This window comes from Pezoporus wallicus, unplaced genomic scaffold (assembly GCF_028554395.1).
Source record: "Pezoporus wallicus isolate ANWC-B61680 ecotype Strahan unplaced genomic scaffold, APGP_CSIRO_Pwel_v1 scaffold_6885, whole genome shotgun sequence".
In the NCBI taxonomy this organism is placed as follows: Eukaryota; Metazoa; Chordata; class Aves; order Psittaciformes; family Psittacidae; genus Pezoporus; species Pezoporus wallicus.
The window spans coordinates 1,797,052-1,819,511 of record NW_026638858.1 but is presented as its reverse complement, the minus strand read 5'-3'; the positions used below and the strand labels follow the sequence as shown (position 1 = coordinate 1,819,511).

Below are 22,460 nucleotides of genomic sequence, written 5' to 3'. Positions count from 1 at the left end.
GGGTGCTTAGGCAGTGAAACCCCTTGGGGCACCTGGATTGTTGGTGGGGTACAGCCATCTGGGGTTTGCTGTCTGTAAGATGTTCTTACTTAAACACTGCTTTCATATCATGCTTTGAGCATGGCTTGAGTTCAGACAAGCTCTCTTGTTGCACATCTATTCTCCTGCTTCTTGTTCCAGGTCTCCTCAAGCCCTGATGCATGGCAGAGCCTTGGTAGTCTTAGTGAGAGGTCAGAGTGTGCCACACACAAGCCCACACATGACATGTGCTATGTGCTTCTGAATTCTTACATGCCTGTGACCACTTGTGTCAGACAGCAGTAAGTCCCCAAGCCCACCACAGGCTCTAACTAATTCATGTGTAGTGGGGCAGCAGGGAAGAACCCCTGCCCAGCCAGGAGAGCAGAGGCTGCTGCTCTATGTTGGGATTACAAGATCCAGGATGCCACAACCAGGTTTTAAGCAGTGACCGTGCACCATGGAGTTGCAGGGGACCCACAATTTGTTTCTGAGGTGCCTTTGCCTCAGATACCCCTCTTTAGGTTCTGCCTGCCTGCTGGGGTTGTAAATATAGAAACACAAGCCCTGGAGTTGGGTTTTCTTTTTCCTCCAAACATGTCCCTCCCATCTTAGCCTCATCTGTGCAATTCCTCCAGCTGCTCCTATACATGGTATGACCTTTTTATCCCCTTCCCTCGCTTCGCCCTCCAACCCCCCACCCCGTCCCTGCTTCCTTCCCTGCCCAGCACAGGGAGCCTGGGGCCAATTGGCTCCTCCATACGATCAAATGTCACTATAAGTTGAGAGCTGCTCCACCTTGGGAGGCTCGCAGATCCCAGCCTGCCTGTCCCCTTCAGCAGGGAGCTCGGTGCTTCTCTCTGTTCATCCCAGGTAAGCAGGAGTCACAGCAAGGGATGCTGCTGTGGGGATAAAAGCTGCAAAGGGGCTGGGTCTTGGTTTGAATGGAGAAGCATCAGGGGAGGGTTGGGGTCCACAGGATCTGGGATCTGGCAGAGGATCCTAAGAGGCACTTTTCCTTCCTGGCTTTGGTTAGGCACTGCATGATGCTCGTGTCACCTGCAGTGACTCAGGTGCTCTGAAGTCTCAAGGGTCAGTGGTAGGAGAAAGACCCTTCCAAAACCGAAGTGTGGGGCTAGGAATGACATGGCATTTCTTGGGGCACTTGGCAAAACCCTTCAGTAGCAGGAGGGAAGCGCTGACCTTCCCTCCCTGTCACCCAGAGAAAAGGATGGCTGAGGTGGGAGGGAGGCAGGACAGGATTGTTAGGAAGCTGCTGGGAGGCGAGGAAGACTGTGGGGTGTGGGACCAGAGGGAGACCTGAGAAACACAAATGTGGTCATGGAAAACTGCCCCATCCCATGGAAAAGAAGAAAACCGGGAGAGAACCTCCTTGTGCTTATGGAGGGGCAGGAGGATGGGGTTAATTCAGAGTGGTGATGGGATGCTCCCTGTGTGCATGGCTTCAAACCCCTGCAGTTGGTATGGCAGACTGCCCCCTCCTTGGGGGGATATCTCAGCTTTGTTCCTAGCAAGCCCCCTGCAGGCATCGGCCAAATTGTAATACACCAAAGACAAGGATAAAGGACACATTTTGGGGCAGGGAATCAGGATTTTGCTATGTGTCAGTGGAGCTTGCAGCAGCACTTGGGTTCTGCTACCCTGTTTCAGCAGCAGCACTGCAGTGGATGCTTCACTTTTCAGCCCATGGGGAGAGAAACATTTTCTGCTGGAAAGTGCTGTGCAGTTCAGAAACAAAGGGTGGAGACAGAGGGATAGAAGAAATACAGGTTTTAAAAGGTATATGTTTATATATAGAAAAGTATATATAGATATTTAATAGAGATACAGAACATCTATTTTTTAGTGTATATACATGTATGTAAAAAAGTAGATGCAGTGGGTTTGCAGAGGCTCTTGCTGGGAAAGCATGGACATGTGGTGCCTAGTGGACCATGCCCCTAGTCCTTGCCTGATAGTTGTCCCTGCCGGGTCCCACTGACCATGCATGGCTGCTTTTGTCCTCCCCCCTTTCCGTATGCCTCTTGCTACCTTGCCTCCCTTGTATGGCCTGGCTTGGGAAGGGATGATTGATGGGCGGGTTATTTCCAGGGATGGCCTGGAGGTGTAAGGCAGCCCATTCCCCCTCCCTGGTGCATTCTCAGCTGCTAAGAGGCTTCTTAGGATGTGCTGGCTCTGCTCTTGCAGCCAAGAACAGGAGCATTTGGGGCCAAAAGGGACATGGCATTCCTGCCTATCTGGGACTGATGAAGACTTGGGTATTTGTCCTTCCAGACATGACCTGCGTAGTTTGAACCAAATGCAGGAAATAACCTTTGATTTAACCTTTGAGGGTGGGAGCAGGCAGGAAGTTTTTGGTCTGGTGAAACTTTCCCATGTGTTTTGATTTCCCTCCAAATGGTTGGCAGCATTAACTAATTGGTTTTATTACATCCTTAAGCCTCAGTCAAGACCAGATCCCATTTTTCTGCCACTGTACAAACAAAGCCCAGTTATTGCCTTAAGGTGCTAACAGCCTTAATCCAAGGCTGCATTTGCTGTGTGTAAAGTAATTTCCACAGAAGGGTAATCTCGAGCCAGCTGGACACTTTCTGTTGCCTTCAGTGAACTTAATCCTAACTGCAAAAAACACCACTCTGAGCAGATTGCTTGCTTTATTGCCTTGAGGATGTAGATATGGTTTGGTTTTGTTGGCTGCTTTGGTGACAGATTTAGCTACGTGGACAGTGCTGGGCATCCAACAGCCTTTCTCTCATCTTGGGTGGCTGTTGCTATGATGGTCTGTGTTTTGCCCCTGGCTTTGAGGGACCAGATGGCTTTTGAATGCTATAAAGTGCACAGACACCTTGTTCTCCTTGATGTGAGACCTTTTTGGCTTTCCAGCCAGGGCAGTGGCAGTCAGCTACAGCCTTAAATGCCAGCTCCTCCTAATGAAGTGACTGAACTTGGCTGAATGTTTGGCCCTTGCAAGGCTGAAATCTCCATGTCCCCCTGATTTTTTGTCCCCCTTACTGTAGCCTGGGGGGTTCTGTCTGGCTCATCTGCACAAAGTCTGCCAATGCACTTGTTATTAATTCATTTTATCTGGGGCCTAGAAACCCCCTCAGGGTTGGGGTCTTATGGTGTCAGGGGTGCTGGCATTCTCTCTTGGCTTTTATAGCATGCAGACAGATGCCATGCAAAATCCCATTGGCATTTGCAGCGCTTGGATTAACAAATATGGAAGGGTGTAGGGGAACAGCCAATGTGGCAACCGTCGGCAAGATCTCCTTAGAGCTAAATTGGAGACTAGATGAGCTCATTCCAATAACTGTTAATGGAAAGCCTGATTGCAAAGACTCCCATTGACTTAAATTGCCTTGGAAAGAACAGCATACACTGTGTTATGTGCCTACCCTACACCAAACAGACATCGATCAGACATTTGTTCTCTCTATGCATATGCAGTGCTCTTGAGCTGATTTCTTCTCCACCATTGAGCAGTATTACTTCTCACTGGAGTGTGAGGGAAGAAGAGTTTAGCCCAGCGCTCTTTAAAAGTCCTCTTTTTCCCCTCCACCTTGGCAAGAAAGAAATCTGAATTTACAAATTAAAGGCAGAATCTATGGGAGGATTGGCCATTGACTTGAGTCTTTACAGATCACACATTTTGGAAGAAGCCAGCAGCTGGGCATCTGGCAGGTTCCCTCTCCATGCTTTTTCAAGGGGAAGCTCTGCTAACCCACTGCATAAACCAACATAATATGTTACTATATGTATTACTAATAGATTGAATAATTTTTGGAGGCTGAAATGAGATTGCAGACCTGCTAGCTGATCTGCAAATAGCCAGTGGAAGTCTTTATCTGGAAGATTGGATGATCTAGATAAAAAGACCAAGGGATAGAGATCAGAGGTGGTGTAGCATTCAAATAAGTAATAGAAGAAGGAGCAGGAATCAATGCAGCAGGAGCTGATGCAGCAGAAAAGCCTTCTGCAGAGCTGAAATTCCTCCCAAACACAAAGTTCCTCCCGGATTCCTCTTGCCTCTTGGGTTTAGAGTACCCAAAGTAGTCCTGTTACACTGGCTGTTGCACTTGAGGAGTGGGCAATCACAGCTGCCAAGTTAAAAGCAGCCTGGGACCAAGAGATCATTGAACCCAAATCTCATGTGTCCTTGCAGTAAGTTATCCTCCCATCAAGCTGTTCAGACTGGGTCATAGCATGGCCATTGCTGGCACTACTTCCAGGGCAATGCTGAATTTCAGATAGAAAATAAATGAGGAACTAGAAGAAAAAAAATCCAAGCTGTTTAGCACTGCTTAGAATATGGGGGTTTTAAATCCTGTTGGTGTTAATATATGGTGCCCAGGGTCATTGCTGGGGAAGGAGAGAATCCCTTATAGGGCAGGGTTGGAGCCTAAGGGATTACTGCCTTCCTCTGAAATAGAAAGCTGCCAAGCTGCAGTTGTTTCTTTTGAACATAAGTCAGCCCACCTGCTCCTTCAAGACATCTCTCATATATCAGCTGAGTAATCAAGTCATGAAAGTCACAGTTTGGGTTTCCCAATGAGGAGGAGCCTGGCTTTCTAGTTTAAGACCTGATGTGGATTTGGAGGAAGTTTTGAGGGGCCCTTCCCCTCCTCCTCCCTTAGCCTCAGAGCAGCTGATGCTTTTAGAACCACAGTGTTGCACCACTGCCATCACAATATCACACCAATATCACAGTCTGCACTGAACCCAGTGCAGACTGTATTACCATGATGCTTCGCATAGCAATGCTTCTCCTTCTGACTCCAGTTGGAGTTCCTTCCATGCTGTAGCTCTCTGCGCGTGGTGGTCTGCATGCAGCCGTGACTCAGGCCGCACAGAAATGCAAGCCACAACAGCACCATGGATCAGTTCACTTCTGCCCCCCAGTGCAAGGATTGGTTGCAATAAACGCAGCTGGTTATACCAATGTGAATTGCCTACCCAGGCATTTGGCAAGTTTTCATCTTAAGCTAATTAACAGCTAATTGTTCATTCATTCATCAGCTGTATAAACCAAACACACTTCTGGGTGCTGGCAAGTAAGTAGTTATGTGGGTATATTGGTAGTTTTAGTTATTTTCTTTTTGGCTCTGACTGATGCTTTGTAGCTGGCACCTTCCCACTCATGGAAGCGTAGAAGAAGGAAAAACCTGTCTGTTCTTACTGGAGTGATGGAAATGTCAGATGGGTGCAAGAGGACACCCTGATCTGTGCCCATCTCCTGAGCTCTGGATGTTTTGTTACTTAAAGCCAGGACCAGGTTTCCCCTGGGCCTGCCTGTGGGAAGCAATTGGGTTGGCAGGGCATGTCTTTCCTCTTCTCCTTTGACCTGGCTGGCAAAGGTCTGTGCTGCTCCCAAAACGGCAGTGTTGGTAGGGGATTGGCTGCTGTGTGGGAAAGCAGGTGCCTGGGATTTTTTGCCCTCAAATGTCAACCCATCTGCTCCTGCCTTGGCATTTTTTAGGAGACGCTCTCACTAATAACACTTTTTTCTCTTTATCTTTTGTCTAGAAACTCATTGCCAACATGTCTGATACCGAGGAAGTGTAAGTAGAGAGAAAGCTGCCTGCATATCTGTTCAGCTTGGCTCCATGCAGCAGTGAGGGCATGCCTGCAGGGAGGAGAGCCTGGGTGCCACTCTGTGCACAGCCCAAAGCCTCCTGAGGAAATGGGGAAGGGCTGTCTTGGCTTTGAGTGTCAAAGGGTCCATCAAAGTTCACCTGTTACTCTCCCTGTCTAACACAGGACATCCTCCAAATACTTCTACACAGCTCAGCCTGTGGCCTTACCTGGAGAAGGGAAATAAAACACACAGTGTGGTGGAGGAGCCACTTTCTGCCCTGGTTTAACAAATCTAGAGTAATATAACAAAACCCAATGGGATCATTGGACATTTTTGCATCAGTAGATACGGGGAGGAGATTTAGGGCAATCATGGGATCATGGACAGACTTGTAGTGGTCACTAAGCCTCCTCTTCTCAACTCAGCTCAACCTGTGTCATTTTGTCAAGCCTGCTCTCAAAAACAAATTCCAAAGATGAGGTTTGGCACCTTTATCAGACAATCTCTTAACACGTCCTTCATTCAGGGTCTTGCCCCAGGGCTGCTCTGGGGTTTGGGTTTCTTGCAAGGTGATGGTAAAACAGGAGAAGCTGGCAAGTGTGGGCAAGGAATGGGAACAGGCCACAAGACTGGTTTTAGAACAGCCACAGGATGAACGCTGAGCAGCATCTGGTTTATGCCAAATTTTTATTAAACAGCCTCAGGGTTCATGAAGCATTGTAGCACATCTGGGTTGGTGTGGGCCATCAGCTGTAAGCTGGCTTGCCTGGCACAGTGGGGCTGAGGTCCAGCTTCATCAGTTCCTGCACAGTGCTCAAATGTGGGTATCATGTTGTAGATCTGTGGTGGTAAGATTTTTCCTGGATATAGAACCATAAACACCTTCAGAATTTGAAATGCTATTTAAAATAAAACCCAAACCCAGTCACTTTACTACTTTTAAAACCAGATGGTTCCTAGGAGAGCAGAGGGAGAATGGGGGAAAGAAGAAAGACTTCAAACAACAGTGCATTGGGTTGCTTCGATTTAAAGCTTGGCAACAATATGGAGTGGAAGAAATATTTACATAGTTTCAATAACCTTTTTTTCCCTCTCTCACAGGGAGCAAGGAGAGGGTAAGTCTTAATTCTGTCTCTAATTGCTTCCATGCAAGCCTTCAGCATTTGCTGGTCGTGTCCATCTTCTCCTTTCTGCCCACTGTTGAGATTTTAACAAAAAGTCTCACTACCGTTAGGCAAATCAGAGTTTTCTCTGTGTATGTTTGTCTGACTATCACCAGCTTCTGGTGATTTCACAGCACTTGTAGCACAGGAAGACTTGTCTCTCTTTGTGCTGCAGGCAGCCCTCGGGGTTTCGTACTGATGCCCTGTTTGCAGGGGACGCTGCTATTTTTCGTACGGGCACTGCCATCTGCTGGCAATTCGTTTTGAGGCTTTTGTATACACAGTATTTTCTGGTTTAAAACGTATCCCCCCCCCCAAGCAATACACATAGAAACATACATACATGGGGCTTTTTTTTCGCTGTTTTTTTCTTTTACCTTGAGGCCTTCTCTGACACTTTAATCCTTCTAATGTGTGTGTACACTTGAGTTCCCCTCGCCCAAGAAAAAATTCAATACAATATGGCCTTCCTCCCCTTTTTATACCTCCTCTTTTTCTCTAAGTCATTTTACTTGCTATTTTACTTGGTGAATTGCAAATGGCCTCTTAAGGACCTTCTTGCCCAGCATCCATGTGAGAGCAAAGGGCTCTGCCACTGGTAACATCTTACCAATCTGTCAAGACTGATGTTTGATTTGTCTGCTCTTTTTTTCCCTCCGCCTATTTCAATGCAGAGGAGTACGAAGAAGAAGGTAACAAAAACCCTTGGAACGTAATTTATCTTTCTTTGAGTCTTGGTCCTGCTTTTTCCTTGTCTGTATTTCACCCTTCTCTTTGGTGCTTGCTGCTAAAGGTGATCTGAAAGACTTGATCAGTAAATCAGTCAGAAATTATAAAACCAGCTAGGTTTGGGCTGTGATGTGCAGAACCTTCCCATTATGGCAGATTTCTGTGAGCCATAGGGATGGTTGTAAACCTGGAAGCTAACCTGCCCCTTAACTTTTAGAGCAGGGATTAGCACAGAGCCCACACAACGTATCATCACTGAAATCCTGCCACTCTCACTTTGGAAATGTCCAGAGTTTAGATATTGAAACTGAAAAGAAGAGCAGGTTGATCAACTCCTGAGGAGCACCTGACAGGGTGCTGCTATGGATAGAAGAGGTGAGGCAGAGAACTGACTGACAAAGATGAAGTTTTTTAACGTGCCTTTTGCTGGCAAAAGGTGATTTGACAAGCTGCTAGAGCCGATCTGGAAAGATGGAGCATGAAAAGCCTTTCTCACCTGAGTTGTTTCACCTTTTGTAGGCAGCAGGGAGAGGAAGATATGGAGATGTATCACTGTCTTTGCTGGGCACTTTTGACATGCTGGCTCAGTTCAGGCGAGTGTAGCTGCCAGTTGTCATCCTGCATTTTCCCAAGGTGTCTGGGACCAGGGGACAAACTCTGGGGCTGTTTCCCAGGATCTGCCCTTAGTGTCCCAGACATCTGCTAAGGTGTCAAGAGCAAGACCCTTTACTAGGAGGTAAAATATTTGCATGTGGAGGGTGTGAGATCAGTTCTGAGACAGAGACATGTCCCTGTGTAGAAATGGCCCTATAGGGGATTTTACACACAGCTGCCAATTTTTTTTTTATTTTTTTTTTTTTTTTTTTTTTTTTTTTTGCCATGGATTCCCTCAGATTGCTGCAACTGGCCAATGCCCATCAGTAGCAGGAACGGAGGTGTGGCTGTGGCCATGCTGAGGGTAGTTCCTGCCCTAAGGTACATTATTCTTTAGTCTCTAATTCCCCATCATGGGTTCTAAGGGGGTCAAGGGTTCAGAAAAAAACTGAAAGAGAGTTGTTAAATGGGCTGTAGAGCTGCCTTTGGTCAACATCGTACGTCTAGTCCTGCCTGGAGAGGCAGAGCCAGGGATGTGAAGGTGCTATTCATGCTCCATCCTTCATGCCTTGTCAAATATCCAAAGAGTAAGCAAAGGGTGATGGTCCTACAGACAAGCCTTCTTTAAAGGAGAAGCATTTCTTGCCTTTCTTCTTTCTTCCCTGTCTACTTTTGGGTTTCAAGAATTTAATGATTAATGTGAAATTAATAGGCAGGTGACTTCCTATTCCTTTAATCTGCATGACTATCTCCTCTCAGGTGTTATCTTCTTGCTCCCCACTCTTGTGTGACCTTTGCATTCTCTTCCAAAGTCATCCACTTCCTTTCCACATAACTTTTCTCCATCACTTTCTAACCACTTTTTTCTCCAGGCCTCGGCTCACTCCAATACCAGCTTCTAACAGTTTTCTGTTTTCATTTTCTTGCTTGCTGTTGCTTCTTGTTCCATGACACTTGCCACCTGAAGCTCAGGAAGAAGGTTTGTGGCATGGCTTCACTTTCTCTCTCAGTGTGGAGGAAGAATGCGTGTGAGGAAATACATATGAAATGGTTCACACCCAGTGGCCAGGACTTGGTCCCAAGCCACAGACATCAATGCAATGATGGACATTGATGTCACTTATTGAGCTGGTAGGAAATTGGGCCTGGTTTTTGTTTGTTTTTTTTTTTTTTTCCTTTTGTCTAAAAATGCAACCCAAAACAGTTAGATATACATATGTATAAGAAATAAAATACACATGTACATGAAAAAAGTATATAATGCACACATATATATAATATATATACAATCTATGTGTATTTGTGTACATGGAAACAAATATAAGTATTTTTTTGGTCTACCATTTTAATGAACTGCTTGACAATTTTGTCTCAACAGTGCCAAGGCTCCTCCTTTCTTTCTGAAAACTTATGTTTTTAAAAAGGAGGGGGACACCCTGCGAAGTTTATATACATCTGTTGAAAATCAGGAATTGATTTCTTTGAAATGTCAAAAATTGATAAATGTTGGTGAAAAGTTTTTGCCATTTGAGAAAAAAAAAATTAAACTACAAGAAATACAGAAATTTTATTTTGGTTAAAAATGCACCAGAAGTCAGTTTTAAGAAATTTTAGCCAGCTCTAATAAAGAATAAAATAGTGAATGCCTTTTTTTTTAATGTGGTTTTCATTTGTGGTCATGTTCCCATATTTCAGTAACATTTATAACCCCATCACATGCCCATAAAAATATTATTTTTCATTCTCTCTCACCCTGTAATCCCATCATTGTGTATTCTTAACCATAATGGCCTGAGAGCCTTGCAAACTTCAAGAATGTTCCAATAATTTTCTTGTTTTAATTTTCTTCTCCCATTCCCTTTGCTGTGTGACTTTTCCTATCTGCAGAAGAGGTTCAAGAAGAAGGTATGTGAAACGCTTCTCAGCCCCCCTCTTTCCTGCAGCAGGGCTGGGTGCTGATGTATGCCTTGATTTTGCAAGGTGGTAGAAGAAAGCAAGACAAAGATGCTGTGACAGATGACCTGCAGGCAGAGGGCTTTTCTTGTCCCTTGCAGAAGTTTCACTGAGGGTGCCCCATATCCTTGCGGAGCATACCTGTGCAGACATCCATGCTCTGGTTTTGGGGAGGGAACAGCAGAGGAAATGCAGATACCATCCCTTAATCCAAGCCACAGCAGACTCCAAGGCTGATATATAGCCCTGGGTGTTGGCAATGCCCACTGTGGAATAACTGAAGTCTGCCTAGAGAGGTTTCTATCAGGTATCAACTGGTTTCTTGTATGTAGCTTGGCAGATAATGATTGGATGGATTTTGAAATCAAAATCCATCTGTGGTAAGGTATGTGTGTAGCCATATGTCACATAGTACATATTCTATAATATGTAATATTATATATAGTACATTGTATATATTATAAGTTTATAGACTATAATATATCATAATATATATAATGTTATTTATAACATAAATAATAATCCTGTAGAATGCAGATATTATTAATTGTATCTATATAGATGCTGGCAAGCAACCCCAGCTGGCTCCCTACATTGCATGAGGCATTTGCAAGGTGGGACAGAGAGGGCAGAAGAAGGGCTGGAACAAAAGCCCACCCTTTGCATTTGAGAGGTTCAGGATGTGGTGCTCCAGGTATGAGGAGCCAAAGGGTGTGTTGGTTCTGCATTTGCAAAGCTTTGAGCTATGGGCATATTTGAAAAAAGGGTAAACCTGTTTATAATGCCATGGGAGACCCACCCTCGGCAGTTTGCAGGGTTTTCACAGCATCCAGATCGTGAAGGTTTTACGTTTCTTTACCTGTGTGAGCTTTGCTTGCCTGTCTCCATTTCATCTTCTCTATTCCTCTATTCCATACCCTGTGCGGTTTATTTTTAGACCCCCTGTTGCACTCACACACTCTTTAATCTAACTGTTCTTGTTTTCCGTTTCATTGCTCTTGCTCCCTGTCATGTCCCACCTTATGAAGCTCAAGAAGCAGGTATGTGCCATCAACTTCCAAATTGCTCCCTGCCATCTCCTTGGTGGTGGTGGGGATTCAAGGGTGGTACAAGAGAATCAGAACTCTGTTACTTTGCCTTAATCCTCCTGTTGTCTTTTCTTTCCACCTCTCCTCTGTGACTAGCTCTGCCACAGGCTAACAACCAGGAATGCTCTCATTCGGTGCAAGGTCTGACAGATGTTAGCTAGGTGGTAATACAGCCTCTCTATCCCTCCTGCTCTGCACAGAGCTTGCCATAAAGCCCATCCTGGCAATGGCAGGAGGTTGTTCCTCTAAAACTACAATTAGAGAGAAATTTCAGCATGTGTTATTTGAGCTTACTGTGAGGTTTTCCCTCTCTGGTACGTTTTTGCCTCTTCCCTTCACATGCTCAAGTTGTTTCCCAACCTCATGTGCCTCAGATTCCCTCCCCTCCTGGCCATTAGTGCATCATTTACTGGGATAGAACTTGTCCCTCTAGCTTAACAGGGTTTTCAGCCTGTGTAATATCAGTTCATGTAATAACGTATTTCTCCTAATGTTCCTTTGCATCCTGCCTTGTGGCTCTTCCCACCTAAAGAAGCTCAGGAGGAAGGTATGTGACATGACTCCTGAATTCACATCTTTCAGAGTAAGCTCTGGTTTAGCCAATAAGCCATAAAATGGTAAAAGGAAACAGGAGATAAAGATAGGCATATTAATATAGAATAAAGCTTATTTTGTTTGTTGTACTCCTTTCCTTCATGTTCTAAAACTAAATGCACTGGCTGGCAATGCTATGTGGTAATTGTTGCATGAAAAATAGAGAAGTATGGAAACTGCTGCAAAATGTCAATCTCTTAAAAGATTGAAGGTGGAAAAGCCTTCCCTCTGAGAAAGATTGGACCACACTAGGTGGCTTATTTTGGACCATTTGAGGTGGGTCAGGTCTCTGGATGATGTGCAGACGTGCCCACGATTGGTCTGCTGCTACAGCAGCTGCTGACACTGCAGCCACGGTGAGGATTTGCTCTCCTTTGCTGGGCTGATGTTCTTATGATAGCCCTTCCAGCTGCCTCTTTGTTCAGCTTTAACTCTCTTATACAAAGCAACTGGTGAGAATTTTGGTGCCTTAGCTTTGCAAATGATTGAAGATGGCTTTTTCTTCATGCAATGGAGTTTCTTGACCATCGTTTCACTGTGGTTGAATTATACACGGCTGCATGTGCAGCCATCTGCCACTAGAAACCTGATGGTTTCAGGTTGTAAATCCATTTGGGCAAGTATCAGGGTTGTGAAACAGCATGCTGCTCTGGGGTTTATGCAGGATTGCGGGATGTGCATATAGGACAAATGTCATCTGATATGGCCACTTAAATCAGCTTTATGTGTTTAATTTCTCAGACCACTTGTGCCCTTTTTCCAGTAGTGCTTTTCATATCCATATTCATCTTATTTCCTTGCAATATATTCTTAGTCTTTTCCTCCCCCTCCATTTTATATGAGTGAAAAGTTGTTCTGACATTTCTAACACTCTTGTCTTCCTTTGCATCTTGCTCTGTGACTCTTCCCACCCACTAAAGCTCATGAAGAAGATATGTGCCATGACTTGCAAATTCCTCTGTTTCTGTCTGGAGGTGGTTGAAGAGGAGAGGATGCAAAAATACCCTCCGCACACTTGCTGACAGCTGCTTCGCACTCGTAGGATAAAAGGCATGATGAGTAATAACTACTAACCACTGCTCTGGAAACAATGCCCCAGGCACAAGCTGGGCATTGTGTATATATTCCCTGCACTCCAATGTCTCTAACCAGGCTATCAGTACAGATACCAGTTGGTATGGGGATAGGGTTCCTGAAACTACTTCCTCTCCACCATGCACCAGGGCTGGAGGTGGGACAGCCGTGCCCTGTGGCAATGCTACGTCCCTTGGTTGCGCACACCTCTTCCTCCTGTTCCCCCACCACTGTGCAGTGACAAAGCCCGCTTTTGCAGCAATATATGTGGATGTGGAGACACTTAATCTGAAGTTGCAAGCAACAAGTGACACCAAGGCATACTAGTTTTTCTGTTGGGCTAAGAATTAGATTGAGTGTAATTGTTTTAGTTGTAGCATATTTGCAGAAAATGCCTATTCAGAACAAAAATGTAGTTGCATGCTTTTGCCATAAATATTGGTATTTTTCTCTATTAATGCGCATTATGCAAAACCAGGAGTAGCAGGGTTACATTGCTACTTGATTTTATAATGTGAACTGAAGTCCAGATCTGGTATGACAGTCTGTGTGATCAGCAAAATAATAAGTCATACTTATGAAAGCATCAGCCTGCCAGCCCAAACCCATTTACCATGTTCAAACTCTTTAACTTTCAATTGTCCTTCTACCTCCCCTCTCTGCATGTCCAGCTAGGCTTTTATCAGAGACTTTATCCTGCAGGTCAGAAAGCAGTAACATGCTTGTACTTACCTTCCCACATTGGTGAACAGTGCTACACACCAGTGGTGAGATCCTGGGCACTAAGGAAATCAATGCGAGCTCCTCTGAGCCCATTGATTTCCGCAGAGGCTGGGATTTGTATGCACATGAATAAGAACAGGTTGTCTATACACATTTTGCACATTCAAACCTATGAGTAATGGACTGGATTTAAATACAAGTAAATATTTATGTCAAACACAGGCTACCAATGGTACTTGATTTATAACATTATGAATATATGTTAGTCATCTGTATCTTTTATCTCCCAACATCCCCTTGTCCTTCCTCCTCCCGACTTTCTAATTGACATCCCTATTTGCCCTCAATTTCTCTTTTAATTTTATTAATGTTTTTCTATCCCTTTAACCGTTCCACCCTGGCTAAAAAAAAAAGTGTAAGGTGTTCTTTAATCATCCTTTGTTTCTTGCTCTAATTCTCTTATCTTTCTTTGCATTTCCTTCCCTGCTACTTCCCTCTTAAAGAAGTCCATGAACCAGGTATGTGACTTCTGAATTCCTCTGCATCAATCTGAAGGGTTATTGTGTGCTGGCAATTCAATTGTGCTTGGCAATTCCACAACTGGGTCATGTTCTGAATTGGGACAAAATGAAAACTTTTCAAACAAACAACAGCAGCAACAAAAAAGGAGGAATGGCATGTTTGGCAGCTATTCAAAACTATTTTTTTTTTATTTTTATTTTGTCAAAACAAAACATTTTGTTCCAACTTCCCCTCCCCCCTCTTTCCTTTATGGAAGACTTCCAAATTCTGAAATGAAAATTCTATCTTAGATGCTTCTGAAGCACTGCTTTATGGATAATGTGGGGTTTATATAGTGTAATGCAAGAATAAATCTGGAATGAGAGATTGTTACCAAGCAAAAAATGGAAAGGTTTTGTTCTAGAGATGTTAATATCTGTGAAACCTTTTATGGTTATGAAACTGTTTCTGGTTTTTAACCAAAATCTTAGCTAAATCTACATGAGCTCTGAAATAATGAAATTTAACTGAAACTATAATTTCTGTTGGAAAATGATACCAGTAACTCTAATATTATACTCAGGAATTCAAAGATGGTGGAAGAAAAAAGACAAAAATCAAATATTAATGACAAACTGTAACTTGCAGCTTCCTTACACCTTCCACCAGTAATAATTTCCTCTGCTATGTGATGCATAATAATGAGGATAAGAGCTAACTGTTGCATGAAAAACGTAATAACATCTTTGTAAACACATATCTCAATGTATAAGCTGTAATAATAGCCACTGACTGGACTCAGCCATCCTCACACTGCACACAGGAACGTTACAATGTTTATTATTTGGGAAAGCAGAAACTGAACTTGTGGCACCCTCTGAACTGTCCACGAGAATGAGAGTCTGAGCCATTTGCAGTAGCTTTATTAAAGCAGCCGCATCTCAGCAGCTATCCATCCCAGCTATTTCACTCTGCGGTCCACAGAGGGAGACCAGCCTCTTAGTTTAGATCAGTACTTTAGCTAGGGTTGGAGTGAGGTGAAAGCTATCATCTGATTGATTTTTGCATGACTTGACTTCACACTTCAGCATTAATCTGTATGCTGCTTCCCATTTCCTTCCTGTTCTCACTGCTTCTCGTTTCACACCCTTCTCTCCTCCTTTTACCCATATTCATTCTTGTCTGTTACCTGATCTCAAGTTTTTTCTGACCTTGTTTTGCACAAGTTACAGGTCATTACTACCACCCCAGCTGCTTTGCCTGCCTCTGTATCTCTTTTCCCCGCTATTTATTGAATGGCTTACTCACTGCTACTTCCTACTTGAGTGTTCATCTCAAGCTTTGACATACATGTGAGCTTGAAATATGTGCAAAACACCACATACTGATGTAATCTGATTAACAATAAAGCCATACCTACAGCCTTTCCATATTTTCTTTTCCCTCTGTAACATAAAGCATAACAAACAGGAAAATTTACAAAGAAGATGTAAGCATAACAAGCTTAAAAGAAAACATTTATGTCAGAGGGAGACTGTCCCAGCTTTTTATATCACTGTCTGATTATTTAGTTTCTCTGTTATTCATGCTGTCTTTTGTCTAACACATATTCCAAGTCACAGCTTTGGTGTGACTTTGGAGTTCAGAGTTGTTGCTTTTGTGTTGTTCTTGCTCTAATTCCTTTATTTTTCTCTGCTGACATTTTCCACCTAACCAAAGTCACATTTGTGACATCTAAATTCCTATGTATTAATCTGAAGCATTAGTATGAATCTAATACATAGGAATTTGAAGATGTTGATGAAAAACAGTCATGAAGAATCAATCTACTCTTAAGATTCCCTAAAATTTATTTCCCTTATTTAAATCCATAAAATTTACATAGGAAAGTATAATTATTATTTGTAACTAAAGAGTAACGTTCTAAGAAGCTTAGAAGAAACAATGGAACTAGATAATTGTTCAGGTCCCTTCCAACCCTAACTGCTCTATGATTCTATGATTTTAGTGCCCCTGAAAACTCTTAGGGCTGTTACTCTGCCAGGGCAGAGAGCAGGTACCTGAGCTGCTGAAACACAAGCTGCTTCCACTTGCAGGTATTGCCTGCAGCAGGATCCTGGCATGCAGGCTCAAGCAGTTTCTACACCTTTGGAGAAGAGACAAGCCCTTGTGTAGACCCGACTAAGCTCCAAATCTGACAGTGGAGGTTCTTAGATGATAGAGCTTCACACACAAATGTAGAGATATATCCAAACCAGTACTTCCTTCAATATCTCTGATATCCCCATACCTGCTCTGATAGCTAAAAGGGCATGTGCATAGCTGAAACATAGGTTTCACTACACACTTGTAAAACTCTCTTCTTGGGTACGTTTTCTTTCAAACTTACAGATGACCAGTATTACCATTATTGCCCACTGTTAATGTATTTGCATGATATAAACTGCTCATTTCATCAACATTCAAATTCCCTGTATCTTCCTTTTCTATGGCATCCCCTTTCCCTCTGCTCCACACCCCACTGTAATTATTCCTCTTTTCCACTCTTCTTAACACTTTATCCCTATAACCTAGTCTGCAAATGATACTCCTTCAACCCTGTCTTACCAAAGTTTGAGGTGATCCCTTCCTGAATAACTTATTTCTAATTCTTTTATCTTCCTTTCCTATGTTTTTTCCCCTGACACTTCCTACTAAATGAAGCCCCCCCTCCAGGTATGTGATTTAACTTCTAAACTCCCCAGTGTCCATCTGCTGGGACAGTGTGTGTGGAAAATGAATGCAAGGCAACCCATCTGTTACTAGTGGCTTGTAACTTGCAAGCCTTTCAGGTTGTTTTATTTTAATGATGTTTGTTTGGGGTTTTGTTCCTCAGTGGAATGTAATGAGCAGTAAGGAGGAGGAAACTCACCTGTTACATGCACATTTTACTAAACACTAGGAGAACCCATATGCTATCACGAAAGAGTAGCTCAGCAAAAGCGTCTATGTGGTATGGTTAAATTCTGCACAGTGGTATGAGAAAGCTTTGTTTCAAATCTCAGGGCAGAGTTTAATCTATTGACTCTATACAGGGAATATAAATACTGTGAGATTCTGCATTATTTTTATGCTTGCTTTGCAAAATCGTGATCCATGTAGAGCTGAAAAGCAAAATCTGCCCTGCAAATCTACATTGCTGATCTATTTCTGCTTTGCCAAAAAACCAGAAGAATGAAATGTAGACCTGCACAGACTTTTAATGAACCCTTTCTTCCTATGAAGTAATCTGTTTGTAATTCTACATTACAAATGAATGTGAAGAATAGCAGTACATTTATACACATATCAAAGTTGTCTTCAAGGAAGAAAATGGCCTGAGTTGTAGATCTAGAAAAGAGAACCAAGCTTCTTTGGAAATTAGCTAAATGCTGATGATGAGTTACAGCAGGCATTTCAGTAGATTTTGGAAACACACTGTATTTATTTCAAATGACTGAAACACTACTGTAAAAAAGGATGGATCCAATCGTGGTTTGAGAGTGCTGACAATGTTCATGTGCATATTTCAAATGAAGATAAACCTTGGTACACTGTGCTTTGAGGTTGTATTTTATGTCATATAATGCTCAAAAGTTTTTTCTAAGCAATGCACTATTCTCATAAATCTGCCTGTTTCACATAACTGAATTCCTTTCCTGTGCTATGACTTCTGTTTATATGCTGTTTCAAATTTAATTGATTTATTTTACTTCAGGTTTACTTCTTAACTTCATTCCCCTCTCCCCTTTTCCTCTCTGTCCCTCCTCCCATTTGGCTCAAAAGCTCTTTTGGTGTGTGAAACAATGGTTTTCCTGTTCTCATTCTCTTATTTTCCATTGCATCTTGTTCCATGACACTTCACACCTGAAGTTCAAGAGCCAGGTATGTGACATGACTTCTGATTTACTCTACCTAGTTGCAACATGAGTGTGTGTGTGTGTGTGTATGTGTGTGTGAGAGAGAGAACCTGGGCTGGTAAAAGAGAACAAACCAAGAAAAACAAATATTAACCACAATGATCACTTGCAGCCCTTTTTTCCTTTAATCTCCATGCTTACTGCTATTTTAACCTTACAGCATTTTTAACTCCTGACAGACTCTCCAGATACCTTTTCTCTCTGCCTTAATTCACTAATTCCTTTTTTTTGTTTTTCTTCCTTTATTCCCCCAGCCTCCCTTCATGCATTCCCTGGTCTCTTTCTCAGGCTTCCAAGACCTCTAAATACCTCTTCTGTTTCTTCTTTTTTTCTATTTCCTGTCTTTCCACCACTGCTTTCACCATGACACCAGCAGAAGAAGCCCCTGAAGAAGGTATGTGATGCACCTACAGACTCTCATCCTTTTTCTCTTTCAGTGCTGGGGAAGCAGTGTTAAGAACACTGACCTTGTTCAAGAACAAAGATAGCATGGGAGGGAAATGGTCTCTCCAGATGGCTCTGGATGAACATGGAGAAAAGGCCTGTATGTTTGCCAAATTGAATCGCCAAAAAGGTCTTCTTTCTTCTTGTTCAATCTCCAGAGAGTCCAAGGTTCCCAGCATAAAAGGGAGGGAGTGGGGACAGTTGCTGTTAGGAGAACAGTGCTTGTTGTGAATTCACTATTGTGCTTCTTCTCTTTTGTTTTTATCCTTCAACCTACAGCTGATGAAGGCGGCGAATACTATGATGGTAGTTCAGTATTGTCTTAGGACAACAAAGTCATCTTTCTAACATCTCACTCCTACTTTTATATTTGTTTCTCACTTGATTTTGAACTCAGGAACTGGGCCAAAACTTCTCTGCCACAAAGAATTGCTCACTGTGCATATCCAATCATTCTCAGGGGGGTCACTGTTGTATGGAGAAGCTTGTACATCCTCATTAGGACAGTAGATGGTGAAAACCAAGCTCTAAAATCTTGCTCTGGACTTGTTGTGTCATAGCTCTCAGCTGCAAACCTTCTCCATACACCCAAAATCAGGAAAGTCTCTTAAATCTCAGCACTTACTTGAAAATGGAGATGAGCCCTGCATAGACGTGCCTTCCTCACTAAACTTTAGGAGGTCATAGTCTTCAGGCCTGAATGTACAGATATTTAAACTTCTGCTTCAGCCATGCACTTAAAATTGTGCTAAACATCAAGCACACGAATAAATTTGTTCAGACTGGTGGGGCAGGCCATGGGCATAATAGAGTGTGTTTGTAGTACTTGGTTGAATGGGCACTGGAGCACACGGGTGGGGACAGGACTCATGTGAAAGGACCAAATATAATGTTTGCAAAATCAGTTTTGCTCTTGTAGGTGGGCAAGACAACTGAGAACCTCTGGACCAAATTCAAAACCAGTTTAAATATACAGAAAGATGCTCACAGACTTTTACAGGCCTTTGAAGTAGCTCGGTTGTGTTCTGACTGCACCAACCCCTTCAACACCTGGCCAACTGTTTTGAAAGACAAAGCCCACTGCCATGTGAAACCACTCTGCATTTTCTTGTTTCCTTGTTTTGTTTTGGTTGTTTTTTTTTTTTTGTGTGTGTGTGTAGATTTTTTCTTTTTTGTTCATTTCTTTTTTATTTTTCTTTCTCATTTTTCAGGCTTTTTTCTTACTTAGGGAAATACCCTGAGGACCTTTTCTGAGCCCCTTTCTCTCCTTCTTTTTCTCTTTCTTTCCTTCCTTTTATTTTTAATAGCATATGGATTTCTTCGCCCTCCCCCAAGGACACAGTGTGAGTTAGATATGTTACTTCTGAGAAGTGGGATTAAGGGAGGGTGTTTAGGGATTTCTGAACAAAGTGAAGCCAGTTCAGATGGATTCACAGAAAAGGGGAGCACCGTGTGACTATTTCATAGATAGGGCAGGAGAAACCAATATTGTATTTGTGGTGGTGTGTACTCTTCCTGTGATAACCCTTTTGGAAACCAGAAACTCACATTCTCTAAACACCAGGGCAATGTACTTGGATTTCCAGTGGCTCTTGCCTTCTTTTGGCAGGGTTGTATGTGGGGATTTTGTCACAGCCCCATGGTTCATCAGCAGAATGACCAGAATGTCAGTCAAAATCCACCACAGGATCAGGAATTTGCTATGACAATTCCTGCTTGTCAACAATTTTTGGCCCAGTTCCTTGACTCAGTGTCTTGAAAGAAGGGGCATTTCAAATTAAATCACATCCGTGAACTGCTTTTGGTGCATACAGTATGGACTGATGCTGGGTCATGCACTGCAATGGAAAGATTTATTGCTGTTAAATTTTTAATAATGGCTTCTATTTCTTTGTTGTTCCCTTTTCTGGTTTTCTGGAGGTCCCTCTAAATATTCTAACTACAATTTCTTATTTCAAGAACAAAACTAACCTTAATTTTTCTTTTTATTTTTACAATTGTTTGTTGGCTTAATTAAGCTCAGAGTGCTGATTTGGTGGCAGCTGAAACCAAATTGTTATTGACAGACAGGTGTTGATCCTGGCAACCAAGGTCAACAAACAAACCCAGCCATTTCCTGTCTAATTTTTCTCCTCCCTCTCTCTGAAGTGTAACTAACTGGCAGTTTTAATTTAAACAGGAATGTTTATGAAAATTATCTGGGTATATCATAAAGGAAGGGAATCCTGTGTGAATAACATCCCTGATAGACTGGTTAATTGTGGTTCATTTTCCTTTCTCCAGATAGAAAACAATTAAACTAATGTGTTAAGAAGCTCACTGGCTATTTAAAAGCAAAACAATTTTAAAAGTAACTGGAGAAATAGACAAGTATGCTGTTGGCTAAAGATATTTTTTTTTCAGGAGTGGTTTGTGACTTCCTTTATATGACTGGTCTACACCACTCTTTTAATTACATGTTTATTTTATTAGCATAGCTCTAGCATTTAAAGGCTTCAACTGAGATCTGTTCTGGTAGGCAGTGATCTTGCAGTAAATGAGGAAAGTCTACCCCCCAAAATTTCATTACTGAAATTAGTGTGGGAAAGTGTGAAAGAAAGGAAAGGCTGGGTTCTGATCTCTTTGAAGCACCACTAAAATCTTTTCTCTTAATTATCCCAATAACTCATTTCCAGGCACTTTCTAATTTTTTATTATCCATCATCCTTATAACTAAGGTCTCCACCAAATATTTTTGCTATCAGTTTTTGCTATTTTTTTCCTACAATGTTTTCTTTTACTTTATCCTACTCTGTTCCATTTGCTATTCCAAATTTCCTCCATCAGTCCCGAAATAGCTGGATGCAAATAAACATTTGAAAAATATAGCTTTCTGTATCATGATATGGATAGCAGGGCTTGTGTACCCACTTCTGAGGAGGCTGCTTCTACTTTTACTTTAAAAAGCTGCTGGGTTTGTTTTTTTTTTTACCAGATTCAATAGGCAGTGAGATTTTTACCTCAGTTCCTCCCACTGGACCAACACAGGGAGAGTCTTGTATTGTAGGATCCAGCAGCATCCTGAAAGTTCAAACATAGTGTGTGGTTATGAAAGTCAACCTGTGTCCCTGTGAGACTGGGCCAGAATAAACACACAGGTTTAATTTACTTCTGTTTGTGAGAATAACAGTGCTGAACTTACTGGCATTACACTGGAGTTAATAACTAAAGTTTAAAAAGCATAGTAGGGAGGGGAACTGATCACAGCACAAATGTTAAGCAAGTAACTCATAAGACAGCACACTTCTGAAAGCCACGGAAAGGTCACTTGTTGCAGGGGAACACTGCTGACTGCCAGAGGGCCCAAGCTGACAGTCTCTGTGATGGTTTAGCCCACCTATCAGGGCATTATACCTCTCTTGGAGATGCAAAGATCATTCCCATTAATGCCTATGGGAATTCTGCATGTACCTAAGTAGGAGAGGATGCTTGCTAAGAGAGGATGGCCTTTCCAAGATGGGTTTGAGGAGCACCACATAGTGCAGAAGAATAAGCAACATCCCTATGGCACCAAGGTACCTCAGGGACATGTGCCCTAAGCTATCCTGGGAGTCAATGAACCTGGGGAAAATGTGTGTCATGAAGCTTTTTCCCTCCCGGCCTACAAGTAAGGCACTTGATCAAAACTGTGAGAGCCTAGTTACCATTGGCACAACTGTTAATTCAGGTTAACATTAGCAAAAGAAGTGCTGATTTGGAAAAGGCAACTTTTTCTTCTACCCTCCAGCCCAGCTGTCCTCCTTAGAGCTTTGGTTAGGGTGGTTTGAGAAAAATAATTTCATATTTACATGAAACCATTGCTTTCCAGATCCTATGTCTGGGACTTTTATACGGTCTCTTGATTCTTTTCTGCCAAATTCTGTTTCAAGGGTAAAACCAGACTCACTCCTACCAAAAGGGGTATGTGAGTGTGTATATTTCTTTCAGAAGTGCTTGAGATTTAACCAGTTTCTCTGGGATGTTTCCCCTAAGATTAAATTTCCCTTCCCTCCTTTTAACTTTAGCA

General features: G+C 42.6%; 3 long non-coding RNA genes across 3 annotated transcripts; all 3 read left to right on the top strand.

Moving 5' to 3' along the window:
• Positions 1 to 656: 656 nt before the first annotated feature.
• LOC130601017 (uncharacterized) lies at positions 657 to 6,859 on the top strand. Its single transcript, XR_008972567.1, has 3 exons — positions 657 to 891; positions 5,563 to 5,597; positions 6,716 to 6,859. It is a non-coding gene; the product is annotated as an uncharacterized LOC130601017 (long non-coding RNA).
• A 2,293-nt stretch (positions 6,860 to 9,152) lies between these two features.
• LOC130601054 (uncharacterized) lies at positions 9,153 to 9,351 on the top strand. Its single transcript, XR_008972575.1, has 2 exons — positions 9,153 to 9,248; positions 9,305 to 9,351. It is a non-coding gene; the product is annotated as an uncharacterized LOC130601054 (long non-coding RNA).
• A 1,601-nt stretch (positions 9,352 to 10,952) lies between these two features.
• On the top strand, positions 10,953 to 16,873 carry LOC130601053 (uncharacterized). Its single transcript, XR_008972574.1, has 3 exons — positions 10,953 to 11,688; positions 14,036 to 14,050; positions 16,737 to 16,873. It is a non-coding gene; the product is annotated as an uncharacterized LOC130601053 (long non-coding RNA).
• Positions 16,874 to 22,460: the final 5,587 nt, after the last annotated feature.